Source organism: Canis lupus, chromosome 22 (genome assembly GCF_003254725.2).
Source record: "Canis lupus dingo isolate Sandy chromosome 22, ASM325472v2, whole genome shotgun sequence".
Classification (NCBI taxonomy): domain Eukaryota; kingdom Metazoa; phylum Chordata; class Mammalia; order Carnivora; family Canidae; genus Canis; species Canis lupus.
In genome coordinates, this window is record NC_064264.1 from 47886284 (window position 1) to 47904897 (window position 18614).

An 18614-nucleotide genomic window follows, 5' to 3' on the forward strand; every position below is an offset into this window, starting at 1 on the left:
ACATCATCATATGACAATAATTTTGTGATATCATTTCCTATAGAGAGAACAGAAAGATAATTCAATCTTCAAGCATGGTTGGCTACATTTTTTCTTAGTATTAATGTTTTTGTATTGATAATTTAACATGCAACTTCATACACACACAGATTATTATACACTTATAGATTTGTGCCCTACAAACACAAAAAGTTTAGTAAGTTCTATTTTTCATATTTCTGATCTAAAAAGAAGAAAAATTATTGAACATTTATAATTGTTTATATTTTATATCCTGACAGATAAGCATCAATAAAGACCAAATCCTCTGCTTAGTATTTTATGCATCTGATGTCTAGATGACTTTTCCATGAGTTATACACATATACAAATTTCATATACATCACACATACAAGACTTCAAATCTTTTTTTTCTCTTCCACTACCTGCTTACTTCCAGACCTGGGTGCTATAGGATACATTCTTACTGCAATGCAAACCTCTGGCCCTGTACTTTCCTGTCATTATACCAGGTAAGGTGGTACTTATACCAAGGTGGCTACCAACAACATAACTACATACAGAAATAGTTATGGACCATATAATTACATTTCACAAATAAAAGTATCCCTGCTCAAAGTCCTCAGAGTCAGATCCCAAAAATGACCACAGCCACTCCAAAGCCACTCCACAACAGGGAGTGTGACAGAAGGGAAATCAATGTGGAAAAAGACAGGGGTCCTCAACAATTGAAAGTTGTCTAGAACCATGACCATATAAATGTACTGCTAGGGTTCCTCCCAAGTCCTTGAAAAGACTCATGCAAATAAGAGGTCCTGAAGTTTAAGCTTCATTAGTTTCATGGTACATCTGCCTCTATCCACTACTTAAAAACCAAAACAAGGGGCACCAGGGTGGCTCAGTCAGCTAAGTGTCTGCCTTCAGCTCAGGTTATGATTTCAGTGTCCTAGGATTGAGCCCCATATTGGGCACCCTGCTCAGCAAGGAGTCTGCTTCTCACTCTCTCTCTGCTCCTCCCTCTGCTTCTTCTCTTTCTCTCTCTCTCAAAAGTAAATAAAGTTCTTTAAAAACAAAATAAGCTCCAATATTCAATGGTTTTCCACTGCTGTTATGATAAAAAAAATTGAAGATGACGCAACAAATGGATAGAAAGTCTATGCACATGGACTGGAAGAACCAATATTAGTTAAAATGTCCATACTAGTCAAAGCAATCTACAGATTTCAATGCAATCCCTATAAAAATACCAATAACATTTTTCACAGAACTAGAAAGAATAATCCTAAAATTTGTATGGAACCACAAAGGGCCCTGGAAGAGCCAAAGCAATCTGAGAAAGAAGAGCAAATCCCAGATTTCAAGATATACTACAAGGCTATAATAATCAAAACAACATGGTACTGGCACAAAAATAATACATAGGTCAATAGAACATAGTAGAGAATCCAGAAATACAGTCACAGTAATGGTCCTACTTACATGGTCAATTAATCTACAACAATGGAAGCAATATATACAATGGGGAAAAGACAGTCTAGTCAACAAAAAGGTGCAAGGAAAACTGGACAGCTACATGCAAAAGGATGAAACTGGACCACTTTCTTACACTATACATAAAAATAAACTCAAAATGGATTGAAGACCTAAATGTGAGACCTGAAATCATAAAACTCCTAGAAAAAAACATAGGCAGTAATTTCTTTGACATCAATCATAGAAATATTTTTCTAGGTATATCTCCTCAGGCAAGAGAAACAAAAGCAAAATTAAACTACTGGAACTTCACCAAAATAAAAAGCTACTGTACAGCAAAGGAGAACGTCGAGAAAACAAAAAGGCAACCTACTGAATGGGAGAAGATATTTGCAAATGATATATTCAATAAGGGGTTAATATCCAAAATATATATAGAACTTATTCAATACAATGCCAAATAAATAAATAATCCAATTAAAAATGGGTAGAGGACCTGAGTAGATGTTTTTCCAAAGATGACATACAGATGGCCAATAGATGCATGAAAAGATGCTCAGCATCACTAATCATCAAGGAAATGCAAATGAAAACCACAATGAGATACCATCCTACAACTGTCAGGATGGCTAAGATTGAAAACATGAGATATTAGTGTTAGTGAGGATGTGGAGAAAAAAGAACCCTTGTGCACTGTTGATGGGAATGTAAATTGGTGCTACCACTGTGGAGAACAGTATGGAGGTTCCCAAAAAAATTAAAAATAGAAATATCATATGACCCAGTAATTCCACTGCTATTTACCCAAAGAAAAAAAACCCACAAATTTTTTTTTAAAACCCACAAATTTGAAAATATATATGCACCCATATGTTTATTGAAGCATTATTATAATAGTTAAGATATGGAAGCAACCCAAATGTCCATCCATAGATGGCTAAAGATGATGTGGTATAGATATACAATGGAATATTACTCAGCCATAAAAAAGAATGAAATCTTGCCATTTGCAACAACATAGGTGAACCTACAGTGTAAAAATGCCAAGTGAAGTAAATCAGTCAGAGACAGATAAATATCATGATTTCACTCATATATGTAACTTAAGAAACTGAAAAAAATAAAGAAGAAAGACAAACAAAAAACCAGACTCTTAAAAACAGAGAACAAACTGGTGGTTGCCAGAGGGAAAGTTGGGGGCAAGGGGAATATGGGTGAAATAAAGGGGATTAAGAGCAAATTTATCTAGATGAGCACTGGGCATGGACAGAATTGTTGAATCCTTTAGATCATAAATCTGAAACTAATATAACATTATATGTTAATTATGCTTCAATTTTTAAAAGGGGGAAAAAAAGAAAAATAGAAACCAAAATAAAATGCGATCTAATATGCAATGGTTTTCTCCTGCTCTTATGGTAAAATCCAAACTCTTTACCCTGGCCAATAATATCTTCAACCTCATTCAACATCATACTCTACCATGCTAACCACTGTCCAATCTTTCAGACTTCTTTTCTATTTCTCAAATACACAGAGTTTTTTCTGCTTCCTGGATTCCTGTTCCTTTTCCTGAAATGTTTGTGTTCTCCCTCAGGTTATGGCAGAATCATTGACCAACTGGAATCTCATTGGTTAATGAGAGCTGCCTTGTCCAATGTCTCCTCCTATCCCCAGCATAGCCTTTGTCCAATTGATTGGGAGAGGAGTATACAGGCCCAACTTTGCCCAACTGGAGGCAACACTGATGGGTCACCTCCCACTCTCACAGGGTGGCCTGAGGCCTTCGTTGAGAATGTGTCATAGCCCAACTTCTCCTTCTGCCCAATCCTGCTTCCTTTTCTTCCACACAGGTTGGAATCTCTACCTTAGAGTCTGTTTTTCAGGGAATTCAAACTTTGATAGAGAGGCTAATCTACCACTGATTAATTCCATTATTCAAGCATTTGATTTCCTTTTAAATTGATGCAAGAAATATATTTAAAGTCACAATTTTATTCTTTTTGACAAAGAAAATTATTTGCTTATAAAATTGTCTTGCCTGAGAGAGTACTAAAGTAATCATAGGAAAAAAAGGAGATTGGTAAGAAAGAAGTCAAAACTGAAGTATTTTTTATTAAGTAGTCCAAAAAGTGGCCAGATTTCACCTACTATAAGGGGGAAATACAGTTTTTATTTTACAAAGACACTAGTGAAAGTCATGTTTAACTTGGTTGAAATTTTTACTCTTAGCCTTAAATTCCTGAGTCCTATGTCAATTCTTATTTGAAAAAAAAAAACAAAAAAACAAAAAAAACAGAGGAGTACCTGGGTGGCTCAGGGGTTGAGCACCTGCCTTCAGCTCAGGTCATGATCTGGGGTCCTGGGATCGAGTTCCACATCAGGCTCCCCATGGGGAGCCTGCTTCTGTCTCTGCCTGTGTCTCTGCCTCTCTGTGTCTCTCATGAATAAATAAATAAAATCTTTAATAAAAAAAAGAAAAGAAACCAGAAAAATTATGAAATTGGTTCTTATGAAAGCCAAGTATCTTCATATAAGGTTAAAGTAAAGTGCACTAAGGTTGCATTTGGTAAATATAATCTTGAAGCCAGATTTAACAATAGAACACAAGGAATATCAAACTCCAGAATGCAGCCTGCTCAATCCATCAAAGCCATTTCAAAGCTAACTGAAGTGATCCTTCTATACCCTTCATGGTGTTTGCAAGCCAAAGCAGGTCACACTTGGGAATTAATGCAGTTGATATGCACTATCGATGATAAAAGCCTCCATTAAGACAGCAAGGAGTAATTAAGGAAACATATACATATGATCAATACTGAGATTATCCCAACTCCTTGAAGAGTCATCAATATGTTTCGAATAAAACCACATATTTGGTGGTTTTGCTCTGGTAAATATCTTTACAGAGATCAGTTAACATATTTAGTGCCAGACTAGCTAAAAACATGGGGACTGTAACTTTCATATATTCCACCCACAGGAACCCCTGAGGGAGACAGGAAACTGAGTCAATCCGGAAACACTTTGCTGAGCATTGTTCTGGGCTGACATGGACCACACTCCATTCTGTGACATTAAACGCAGTCTAGCATTGTGGTTAGGAGCATGGCATTGGTAACCAAGCTAGCCGTGTTCAAATCCTGACTCTCCACATACTGGAACCTGAAGCAAAAGGAAAAACATATGCACTTCTCAAGATATCTTCTCACATGCAAAATATATACATTTTCCAGAATATCCTCTCATATTGTGTACCAAGGGGAAAAAGCTAATGGGACTTCAATAATGAAAGAACATGACAATAATAGAGCCCCATCTAGCCCAATCTGACCTTAGGCCAGGGTCTACCCTCATAGACCCACTTCAGGATTGGGGGGATGTGAGACCAGATTGGAAGGGTCGGTTTCTGCTCCACAGAGATGCAGGGTGGCACATGGAACAAACAGCCACAGCCAGGCTTTGTTCACAATTTTGATGTTTTCTTCATCACAGACTTTACTCATTACTTGGATTTTTAAAGATAGTACATTAACAGTATTCTTTATGTTGGTTACTGGGTTTTTTGGTGCCTGAGGCAGGCAGGTGAACACTCCCTCAGCCCTGCTGACAGTAAGCCTAGACCCCCTCCCTGCCAGACCAGGTCCAGCATTGCTTTTGGTCTCCTGGGCCACCTGGAGAATCCAATTTCCCGCATTGGGCAAGAGCCACCAAGCAAAGTCTAGACTGGGTGCTAGCTCACATGAAAATAGTCACACTTTTTTTTTTTTTTTTAATCAGACTTTAAGTGGTTCCTTACTTTCTTGATAGCTCCTTGGTGCATTCAAAGGGATGTTTTTAATATTATTCAGCTGTCTTCATTGTATCCTACCAGAGACTCATTCCTTGACTTTTTTAAAGTCCTGATCAATACCCATGGAATTGATTTTACCATCCATAGTTTGAAAGACACTGTTCCAGGGTAACTACTAAGAGTAACCATGGCAAGTATAACTTCCAAAGAAAAAAAAAAGTTCAGAAAAATAAAATCAACCAATCCAAGAAGTGAGAAATGAGAAATAAAAAGAAAGAGAGAAACTGACAAAATACATAGAAATCACAAAATAAGATAGTAGAAATAATTATAAATGTCATTAATGACAATAAATATAAGTAGACTGGACTCTCTAATATATTATTGCCAGACTGGATTATTTTTAAATCTAGGTATGTGACGTTTACAACAACATATCAAAAACATAAACACATACAGAAAGTTGGAAAATCAAAGAATGAAAGAGAAGTTAGGAAAAACTAACCAAAAGAAAGCTGTTATAACTGCATTAATATCAGATAAAATAAATTTTAAAGCCAAAAGCAATACTAGAGATTTTAAAAGGCCACTTTCTATGATCAAGTGGTCAATTCACCAGAAAAATCAATGCTATACTGGTATGCATGTAATAACATGAATGCAAAGTATATAAGCAAAAATTGATAGACCTATGAGTGATCCTCATCATAGTAGGAAATTTAATATATCTGCTTGGTAATGAACTGATCAAGCAAGATCAGGTAAGTGAGGAAAAATCTGAAATACTTAAAGAACACTATCAACATGTCAGTTCTAATGAACACAAAACTCAGACATAAAGTAATACGTGTGATTTTCTCGCACATAGGAGATATTAACAGAAACTCATTCTGTGCCAGATTGTTAATAAATCACAAATATCATGCATCCAATCACATTTTTTTGATAAAAAGGCAACTATTAGAAATTAATGATAAAATAATTAGAAAGTCCATTCATTTAGGAATTTAAAAACAGTCTTCTGAATGAAAGCATAATGGAAATTAGAAATTTTGTTCCACTGAATGGAACAAAAATGAGATATATATACACTTTAAAGATGCAAATAAAATGACAAAGGAAAATGTATAGCCTCAGATAGTTACATTAGGAAACAAAGGCCCCAAATTAATAAATCTACTTCTAAATTAAAAAGTCAGGAAAAAAAAGCAGTTTAAGTCCCAAAAAGGTATAAAGAAGAGAATAATAAATGTAAGAAATTTTCCCTAAAACATAAAGTAAGGTATAGTATAGAGAATCAAGGAATCAAATATATGGCTACCAGAAAAGAATAATTCAACAGACAAACCTTTTAAAAAGTCAGTCAAGCAAACAGAGGAAGAAGGCATCAATAAAGAACATACTGATTGAAATATTTTATAATGACATAACTGAAGACACAGTGCAGATTAACAGGATAGGAAATATATCTTAAGGACAATTTATGCCAGTACCATCCCTGGAAAGCACAAGTTATCAAAACTACTCCAAAAAGAAATAGAAAATAAAAGTATATTCTACAGTTTATTAATCAAATTGAATCAGAGCTTAAAAATTAATCATTCATACACACACATGTGCATATATCACTAGGCCAACATTAGGTCATTTTTACCAAACATTCAATAAACATAAATTCCAATTTTATACAAACTTTTTTAAATGATAGGAAAAAAGAAGCATGCCCCAATTCATGTTAATACCAAAGTAATGACAAAATCAGGAAAGGACACCAAAAAAAGCTAAAATTATGGGGAATGTCACTCATTAAAATAGATCTATCAGCATATTTTCAGTTTAGTGGAGAAAAAAAACATGATTTTTTCCAAAGATGCAGATATATCATTAAATAAGACAACATCTATTTATAATGAAAAATTACTTGACAAATTAGTAATGAAAAGGGAATATCAATATCCTGATAAAGGACATATGCAAAATTACACAGGGAGTAACAGTTAATGGTAAAATGTTTAAAGATGTCCTTTACTATCAGGAGCAAGGTAACTTGCAAACCATTGTTGCTTTTATTCAGTATTGCAAAATTAAATTTTAAGAAAATTAAAGCCCGTAAAAACTAGGAAAGAAAACAAACAAAGCTCATTATTTACAGATGGTATAATTTCTTTATGCAGTAAACAGCAAAGAATCAACAGATATTTAGATTAATAAATGTGGTTATAGAATTGCTGGGATTAAACTTAATATGCATTAATTGAGATAATCTTATTTGTTGTAACAGATATATCTCAGCAGCTTAAGAAAATAAATAATGCATTTCTCATCATGTAAAGCTAATTCAATGGGAGCAGATGAGAAATAGTATTCCACTCTGCCCAGTCACTTGCAGATCAAGTTGATCGAAATGTCATCCTGGTCGAGATGTGGCTACCCAAGCCTTGCTGGCATCAACGTCCAACAACGCACAAGGAGTGGGGGCTGTAGAGGAGGTTTCATGGGTCAGACCTCAACTGGCTGTACATCACAGTTGCCCACATCCCATTTGTCAGCAACCCGTCATATGGCCACATCTGATTGGAAGGACTACCAGGAAGAAAAACGCATATTGAGGAAGAACACTTCAGATGAAAAGCAAGGTTGTCTCTGCCACATGATAAAATAAAACACCCAACAGAAGTTTAAAAATTAGTCTTTAAAGAAGATATCAGAGGCGCCTGGGTGGCTCAGTGTTTGAGGGTCTGCCTTTGTTTGGTTCAGGGCATGATCCCGGACTCCTGGGATCGAGTCCCACATCAGGCTCCTTGTGGGGAGCCTGCTTCTCAGTCTGCCTGTGTCTCTGCCTCTCTCTGTGTCTCTCATGAATAAATAAATAAAAATCTTAAAAATAAACAAGTTATCAGCGACGATAACAACAAAAGTATAAAGTACCAAGGAATTAATCAAACCAAAGGTGTACAAAACCTTTTTGAGAAAGGTTTTCAACTTTTTTTTGACAAACCTTAATAAATAGAGGGATATCCCATGTACCACAAATGAGAAAAAAACAGTATCATTAAGATATCACCTCTTCTCACATTCATCTATAGCTTTAATGCAATCAAGTCAAAACACTAACAGAGTTGTTGATGGTACTTGACAAACTAATTCTAAAATGGATATAGGAAAGCAAAAACAAACAAATAAAAAAACTCACCTAAGAATGCCAAAACATCCTCACAGGAGAATATGCAAAGGACTTCCCCAACCCCCATGAGAATTAATTATAAAACAATAATAAATAGGACAATGAACTTATACAGTGTTAGATAGTCAGACCAATGGAATAAAATAGAAAGGCCAAAAATAATCTGCCCTTATCAAAAAGATTCACTCATGACAGAATGAAGAGGGACATGGAAAAATCAGTGTGAGCACGGAAACTATGTAATAAATGGTACTTGAACATTTGGTTACCTGATGGTTGAAGAGTTTTTTAAATTGGATCTTATCCCTCACCATACAAGAAAAGATTAGTAGCTGGCATATGTAAAAGGCTCTTACAAATCAATATGAAAAAAGACCAAACAACTCAATATAAAAATGGGCAAAAGGTGTGATGAGACATTTCATAGAAGAGGAAATATACATGGCCCAAAAACATGTGAGAAATGTTCCATTGCATCAATAATCAAGGTAATACAATTTAAAACCACAATGAGATACTATTTCACACCTATCAGATCAGCAAACACTTTAATTGTGGAACAAAACATACTTTCATACAGTGTTACACTGCTGTTGGGAGTTTAAACTGGTATCATCATTTTAGAAAATGATTTGGCATTATTAACTAGTAGCATATTGCATAGGTAAAGACCGGGGGGTAGAAATCTAAGCCCCGGTTTACCTGTGATAACATCAGCCAGTAATAACAGAAACTGTGATAGAGGGATCCCTGGGTGGCGCAGCGGTTTAGCGCCTGCCTTTGGCCCATGGCGCGATCCTGGAGACCCGGGATCGAATCCCACGTCGGGCTTCCGGTGCTTGGAGCCTGCTTCTCCCTCTGCCTATGTCTCTGCCTCTCTCTCTCTCTCTCTGTGACTATCATAAAAAAAAAAAAAAAAAAAAAAAAATTAAAAAAAAAAAAAAAAAGAAACTGTGATAGAATCTACTTATATCAGTAGCTCACACCAATGCCTTGGTTTAATGTCTTCAAATAGGGCAAGAGGTGTAGCACAGTGGTTAAGTGAGTGGCTTTGAAATCATATTGCCTGGGTTTAAACTGGACTCTGGCCGCTTACTACTAGTCATGGGCCTTTGCAGAGTGGTTAGACTCTTTATCCCTCAGTTTTACCATCTCTAAATGGGGACAGTAAGCTTGAACATTTAGTAAATGCTATTATGATTACTAATTCCTGTAAAACCACTGAAAATGAGGATGAAAATAGAAGGGACAGGACCTGCTGAGAATACCCAGAGTTTACTTATCTTCTGGGTTCTCTGTCCCCTCGAGACTACCCTGAAGTTGCCATCTCAAGCAAAGGCCAAGGTTGGTATATCTTTATTTTCCAGCTAGAATATAGCATGTTCCTAACAATTTAATGCAAGTCAGAAAAAAACCCACAGATTCCATGTCCCGCTTCCAAGCATAAATGAAGAATATGAAGTCTCTGCTATTTTAAAAGCTAATTACTAGTAAAATACTTTCAGATTCACATTTCCTGTGAAATAAAATTCTGCCTTTGAAATAAAGGTCTCTGGCAGAGCTATTCAGCAACACCTTTGTTCCAAGCAGGGGTTCTCTTTCTGTACAGAACACACTGTACCCTACTCAGAGAATGACTGATTTAGTTTTTAAAGAGGAGACAATTAAAGCATATAATTTTTAACACACATTTATAAATATCTACCCCATATCTACTGAAGAGATATGGATTCTGTTGGTGAGTTCTTTCATTTTTTAAAATTTTATGGTGAATAAATTAAATAAGATGTGTAAAGATACCCAGTTTAGTGCATGGAATTGAGAACAATAAACAAAAAAACCTCAACCACAAATAATCTATATTTGATGACAGGTTTTTAGACCTTAACATCATTAAATTGCAGCTCCTTTGGAAGAATATTTTTTATAAATATCTTCAATGATTCCATATGTTTAATTTTTTTCAATGTTTAATTTTGATCCTCTTTCTATATGTATCCTTTTGGTTCTTTTCAAAAAGCTAGGCTAGTTAGAGAATAAGAAAGAATATAAAAGAAAAAACTATGAAGAGCTGTTATATTTCCTAATAATTTTTTTAAAAAAGACTCTATTTATTTATTTATAAGAGACAGAGAGAGAGGCAGAGAGCTAGGAAGAGGGAGAAGCAGGCTCCCTGCGGGGAACCCGATGTGGGACTCGATCCCCAGGATCGAGCCAAAGGCAGGGCTCAACCACTGAGCCACCTAGGTGCCCCCACCCTTTTCCCTTTTTTTTTTTTAATGTTTCCTAATAATTCAACATCATTCCAAGTTCTATGTATCATTCCAAGTTGTCATGATTCAGACCTGGTACCTGGTACCATCCAAATAATAAAAAGCACTACACAAAGTTGAATAGGATGGCTTTGAACTCATCATTTTGCAGTTTCATGTGTCCGTTTATGCAACTGCACAAATTTTCAAATTTTTCTAGATAATTTTGTGTCAAGAAACAGAACATGTTCTCTTCCCTTCCCAGTAAGAAAAAGGTGGAAAGAATAGTCCTCATTTGCCATCTCCCCTCCTTCAACTCTGATTTACTCTTTATTTTAGAAAAGCATTATGCATTAGTTGAGACTTAAAAAGGCACACAAAATAAAAGACAAATGCCCATGTTCCTACCTCCCAGCTTAAAAACAAGATAAGTACAGCCTAGGAATGTGTCTAGATCACATAATTCTAATGTGTCTAGATCACATAATTCTCCCTCCTGAATCTGAACTATACCATTCTTGTGCATCTTTTTGTAATTTTATGTATATATCCTCAAACCACATGTAATACTGTTTTGAATTTTTAGCTTCATATAAATGATGTCATACGATATGTATTCTCCTGCAACTTGCTTTACTCCCTCAGCATTATGTATGAGAGTTATCCATGCTCACATACATAGCTTACATTCATTTTTTCATTGCTGTGTAGCATTCTACTGTATGAATAGACTATAACTTATGTCCTGATTTGTAAATACTATAAATACCCATTTACTGTCATGAGTGGACATTAGTTGTTTCCAGTTTTTTTTTAAGATTTTATTTATTTATTCATGACAGACACACACAGAGAGAGAGAGAGAGAGAGAGAGAGAGAGAGAGGCAGAGACACAGGCAGAGGGAGAAGCAGGCTCCATGCAGGGAGCCTGACGTCGGACACGATCCCAGGTCTCCAGGATCACACCCTGGGCTGAAGGCGGCACTAAACCACTGGGCCACCAGGGCTGCCCTGTTTCCAGGTTTTTATGCTAAATCCTCTCCAACCTTTGACACTGTCTGCTTCTATGTTTTACCAGTCTGCTACCCCACTGTGACTTAATTTGTGTTTCTCCAATTACTAGTACCATTAAGCCTCTTTCTTAGAAGTTCCTCCATTTGATTTTTCTGGAAATTATTCTGCATACCAATCTTTTTTTTAGGGGGAATTTTTTTTTTTCATTTTTAACATAGTCAAATATATCAAACCTTTTCTTCACAGCTTAATAAATTCTTCCTTACTCTGAGGTCATAAAGATCTCTTCCTAAATTTTCATCTATAATGATTTTGCCTTGCAAATTATGCCACTGAGCATTGATTTTTGTATATGGAGTGAAGCAAGACTCCAATTTCATTTTGTTTTTCTCTCGAGAATAATGGAATGCTACACACCATTTACCGACTCATATGTCTTTTCCCCACTGGTCTGCAGTGCCCACTCAGACATCAATTTTCTATATGTACTGGCCTCCTCATATTTCCTTCCAGGTTAAGTTTCTTTTTAGTTGCTGTGAATCCCTTAGCACTTCCCTCTAGAAGATTCAGTGAGTAATAATCTTCCTTGGAAATGTATGACACTAGTTGGTTTTTCCTGCATAACCTATAAGTGGATACACAGCTTCATTCTCCTCTAGTATTGTGATAATATTTCATTGTCTCTGTTTCTATGAACTCAGAGATCACAAGTGAGAAGTCAACTGCCCCTGTGATTTGTTCCTTTATAGGTAATCTGTTTTACCTCTTGTAGCTTTATATTGTTTCCACTTTATCCTTGAAGTTTTGTAACTTTGGTATAATGTTTCTAGATGTTGTATTTATCTTGCCTGGGGTCCTCTGTGCTTTTTCAAACTTAACTCTAAAATACTTTGGATAATTCTTTTTATTATCCTTTCTCCACCATTGCTCTTTACTTCCTGCTTCTAGAACTTCTATTAGCTGTGTATTGAAGCATCTCCTCTGATCCTCCATCTTTCTTCTTTCCTTTTTCATATTTTTCAGCCCTTTTATTTCTGTTTCTGCATTTTGTGTGGTTTCATCAGGTGTATTTTACAATTCACTAATTTTCTTTTCATCCACATCCACTCAACTGTTTAATCTATTTAAGAATCTTTATTTTAATGACAATATCATTGTTTAAAAATGTTTGCATGCTGGGGCACCTGGGTGGTGTAGTCAGTTAAGTGCTTCTTGGTTTCTGCTCATGATCTCAGGGTCGTGAAATGGAGCCCCCTGTCAGGCTCCAAGCTCAGCATGGAATCTGCTTGAGACTCTCTCCCTCTCCCTTTGCCCCTCCCCTTTCTAAAATAAATAAATAAATAAATCTTTAAAATAAATAATAAAATATTGGGATGCTTCTTTTTTCAAATCTACATGCTCTTTTTCCCAAAGAAGTCCAGTTCCTGAAATAGACCCTGTTCTTTCTTTTACCCCTTTGAACATTCTGAACATTTAATTTGGAGTCTAAGGGATTGCATCATCTGGTATTAAAGGGTTGTTCCCATGTTGTTGGGTCTCCTTGGTACTATGAACCTTCTGAGCCTGTCTTCAGCATCACTGTCTTCTGGGGAAGTCTCTGTGCTGTTTTCCATTCAGGAGTTTCTTTTCCTGTCCAGCATCCATGGCAGATGGAGTAATCCCAACTTCCTTATGAGGCCAGTGGGTGGAGTTGATCAGAACCACGGCAAGACAGTTCTTTCTCTGGGTCCTGGCTCCCCACTAGATAGGGAGATTACAGACACAACTCCCACCCCCAGTCAGCTTTATAAACCCACTGACTAAGGTATGTTTCCTGCCCTGGAAGATGAGTGGATTGTTTGCAGCATCCTTGACCTTGTATATTCACAGTCTATATGCTCACCCTTGGGAAATTCACTTACCTCCTTGGGATAAATAGCAATGCTAATGTGTCAACTTCTGTTCACTACTGTAGCTGAGTTCTCTCCTAATAAGCAGAGAACATCCCCTAGAGTTCTGCCAAGTATTTGGCAAAATGTGAATTTTTACCACCATTTCTGTGTTTGTAAATAGAAGGTGGATATTTCCCAATCCAGCTCATTCAACCATTCCTGAATGTGACTCTTCTTTCTTCTTTCCTCAGCTTTCCCAGTCTCCAGGTTGTCCTTTTGTTTCATGTTCATGGGCTTTCTTTCTCCATTCCTGGTGTTCTCTTTTTCTGCTCACGCTTCTAACCCTGGCCCTCTTATGTGCATAATCAAACATGTTTACCCTTGGGAAATACATTCAATTCCTCAGCAAAAAGAGTAACATACTAGGGGTGCCTCGATGGTGGAGTAGGTTAAGCATCTGACTCTTGGATTTTTTTCAGGTGGTGATCTCAGGATCATGAGATAGAGCCCTGCATCAGGCTCCACACTCAGCGAGGAATCTGCTTAAGATTCTCTCTCTCTCTCTCTCTCTCCCTCTGCCCATCCCCCACTCTCTAAAATAAATAAATAAATATTAAAACAAACTAACAAAAAGAGTAACATACTAATGACCAGCAAATCTGAGCCAGATTTGTCTCCTGAGATCTACTGCATACATTTTCCACCCACTGCTCATATAGGCACCTGGGCGCTTCAGTCCCAACACATCCAAAACAAACCCATGGTTGATATCACAGAAAGCTTTACTTATTCTCACACTTCTCATCCTCTTGGTGAGACATGTTCATGTCAGCTCAGGCACTGAAGCCCAAAACCCAGGTAATACTATAAATTTACCCTTGCTCTCAGTGGTCACATCCAATCAGCAATAAACCTCTACATATTCTAGCCATTTGGCAACTCTCCTGTCCAACCTCTCTGCCCCACTTCCATGATGGTGGCCTGAGATCTGGCCCTGAGTCACCACTCTGGATTGCTATAACAGTGGCCCAGAAGATCTTCCAATATGCTTTGGTCTTTTCTGACTTTTGTAAATAATTACTGTCAAGATCTAGATCATGAATTTTCTTATTATTTCTGTTATTGTGGAACAAAGAAATCATCAAAACGAACTTGAAAATAGTGTGCTCATTTCTGGTCTGATATGACTTCTGGATAGCAGCCCAAGATTCAGCCTTCCTCAACTTTATACTAAAATATAAATGACACTCAGAAAGAAAAAAAAAAAGAATGAAAACAAAGACTGTCAGGCATCCTATTGCCAGACTATGAGAGGAAATTCCACTAACAAAATTTATAGGACTGAAATGAACATTAAATTCCATGGATGACATGGAAACATGCCATGAGTCTTGAAAAAGCACAGGCAGACCTGTAAGGCGCATAGAAAGGCATTGTTCCTCTTCTACTGCCTTCCTTAGGACTCAAGGATCCAGTCGGTAGCAACCAGGACCCGGGGCAACCAACTGCTTCTGCAGATAATAGGTGTTGATGCAACCTGAGGATCATTTACCTCCTTTCCAACAGAGCCTCTGTGCCTGCCCCAAGTAAAGTGACATCAAAAACCCTAGAGAATAACCATACAGACCTAAGATGGACACTAAAAACTGGGCTAGCCCCCCTGCTAATCTTTCACTACCTCATCAGAATAGAATTCCACCTATCTCACTAAACCATACTACTTTTACATACTAAAACTTACTAAGATTCTAATAATGATAACCTTTCCTGGATAGACACTATCTACAGAATAGTCTCAACTGTCTTGCATGGCATTCAAGGTCTATTCTAGAGATTCAATGAACATTTATAATCCCTCTCATTTTATCTCCAAACATTAGGAACTCCAGCTACACAGTATTATTATACATTTCTAAAGTATTTTCTGTGTTCTCCTATCTTCTTCTCTAGGTTTCCTTTGTTCCTTCTGTCTAGAAGAAACTCTTCCTTTAAAAATAAAAAAGATTTATTTGAGAGAGAGAGAGAGAGAGAGAGCAGAGGGAGGGGCAGAGGAAGAGAGAGAAAGAATCCTCAAGCTGACTCTCCACTGAGCACAGAGTCCAACTCCATAGAGGGCTCAATCTCAGGACCCCGAGATCATGACCTGAGCCAAAATCAAGAGCCAGCCATTCAACCCACTGAACCACACCCCAGTGCCCCAATCCTCTTCCTTTTTAAGCCCACTGAAGCCTTCCCTATTATTATAATAACCGTCTTCAAGGTCCAAATCCTTCACAAAGTCTTCCAAAATCCTTAAATTGGAATTAATCTTCCCTTCTCCTGTGTTCCTATAACATTTTCTTGGCCTATTTTAATACTTATCACTATCTACTTTATGGTGTTAGCTACATCTTTGCTTCTCTGTTAGGCTGTGGGTCTTTTTTTATTAGCCAAAAACATACCATAGTGTCTTGTGTATCAAAGACATGCAACAAACATGTGTTGAATTCATTGAAGATGGAAAGGCCCTGCAGAGAGCTTCTTACTCATCTCAATTTTTACCACTCAATTTTATATTTATCTTTAAAACAATACTGGCTTTTGCCACTAAGCCAAGTGGTAAGCAGAAAGGGAATTAAATTATGAATTTCCTTTGCTGTTTTGAAGAGGAAACCCATAGGTGACAACTTCCCTAAAAGGAAAAAGGAACTAAACACCACAATGGGGATGGAGAGGGAAGGTCATGAAGCAAAAGGAAGTCTCATATCCTAATCTCCACAAGATGGTCCAGTTGCTGACCTCTCCCATTGCGTTAGAGCAATGCAATATGGCATGGAAGGTCAGCAGATGTTACAATGGTGGAAAAAGCAGGAGTGATACAATTATAAATAACCAAGGTGCTTGATGGGTCCATCTCAATTTTCTCCTCTCTCCTTCTTTCAACCAAATGATAGAAAATTGCTGTTGATTTTAAAGCCAGTTATGTATTCATCACACAGTAATGAATCGACCATGTAAAACACCTTTCATAGTCATTTCCAACCTAGCCACTCTTATTGTGAAGTTGCTGTTCATTTACACGATCATCCCAGAGCTAAAATACTACAGAGAACTCGTCCCTTTGTGTTGGTCACAAGAATTATGCTTCCTTCATGGTTTTGGAAGGCACAAAAGTTGTGTTTTGCATTCCTCTTCTCACCAAATTCCAGAGCAAAACTGCTCTTGCTTTTCAGCCATTTATTTAACAAACATTAACTGAGTACTTGTTATGCTCCAAGCACTGTGCTAAGAGCTAGACGATGAGAAATGCAAGCATGGCCCCTGACCTCAGGGTGTTTATTTTCCCTTAGGAGACACAGATACCAAAAAATAATTTGCTAGATAAACATAAATATAACTGCTATGAAAGAAAGTCTTGTGGAAAGTATATGAGACTCTCCAACAAAGGAATTTGGGGTAGAAAGCTTTCCTAAAAAAGACACGCCCCTTGACCTCTGAAGGTTGAGTCTGAGTTAAATGGACAGGCTGCAGGATGGGGAAAGGGAATTTTTGAGGCAGAGGGAAGTCATGTACACAAAGGCTTTGCTGCCTGAGAAAAGGTGTTTATCAACAATGAGGAAAAACCAGCTTTACTAGCCAATCCTTGTGACCACAGCATCCTCTTCTCTCACTATCTGTAAGCTATTTAGTGATCAAGTTCCTGGGCTTTTTCATACTATTCTATTTAATAAAAGTTAATTATTTAGCAGTTTGAAAACCTTAAAATTGCAGACTGTTTTAAGAAGCAGGATAATAGGGGTGCCTGGGTGTTTCAGTTGGTTAGGCATCTACCTTCAGCTCAGGTCATGATCCTGGTCCTGGGATGGAGCCCTGAGTTGGGCTTCTTGCTCAGCAGGGAGTCTGCTTCTCCCTCCTCCTCTGTGCTCTCTCTTGCTCTGTCTCAAGTAAATAAAATCTTTTAAAAAGAAGAAGAAGAAGGTGAGTGATAAATGTAAGACATAATATGAGGCAGGGAGAAAAAAAAAAAAAAAAAGATGTGAACACGTGAGGGTGTCCTGAAATGTTTAAATTCAGTTTCTGTTTTTGTAACTCCTCCTCCTTCCCCTCCTCTTCCCTGAGCTCAGATGGATAGTCACAGGGTGGAAAACTTCCCTTCCTTTATTCTGCACTCTTCCTTCCAAATGAAAGGCAGCCATGCAGAAGCCAACTCAGAAAGGATTTCATCCCTCATTTTCCTTGGCAGTCTGTCACTGGACTTACTAACTAAGCTAATGAGGCATTCTGATACATTTTGCTTGAGGAGACTGTGATGGAAAACAGCATTATAAAAACTATATATATTAGATAACAGGTAGTTGGTAGGTTTTGCACATTTCTTAAAGTTTCCAGTGTGTTTTGCTGATTCAGAATGACTTTTAAACCATTATTTAATTCAATATTTTTACCTACTGGCCAGCATGCTCTGATTTCTGCCCTGGCACAGGCAATACATTAATCTCCCCCCACGATCCTGACATGCAGGATTGGTGCAACATGTATTAATTCGCCTTTCACTTAAATTGGTTTTCTTCCTACCTTCACTGCATCCAACAATCTTGGGCTCACCATAACTATGTTTTTAGCATAATGTAAAATGGGGTCAAACCTCTCCTTCTTGAGCTGGGTTTAATAAATAAAACTAATAGCTGAGATTGATTACCCATTTAGACAACAAACTACAAAACCTAAGATGGATTGTGTAATTTGCAGCTCTATGACATGTATTAAATTTCCAGACGTAAGATAAATAATTCATGCAAATAACCAACAGAAGACACCCCAGGATGAAATTGTGTGGTTATCCATTTACAGCAGATGAAATAAATGACAAATTTCATTAACTCTTGACTTAGGATGTCCTATAAATACATTTTAACAAACCATTGCCTAACTGAAACTGGTTTACAAACCAAGGAAATCCTGTTATCTGTCTTATCAAGAGGTTTCCTTAATATCTAGACTCCTCAAATAGTAAACCCTGTGAGCACAGGTTTTTTTTTTTTTTTTAA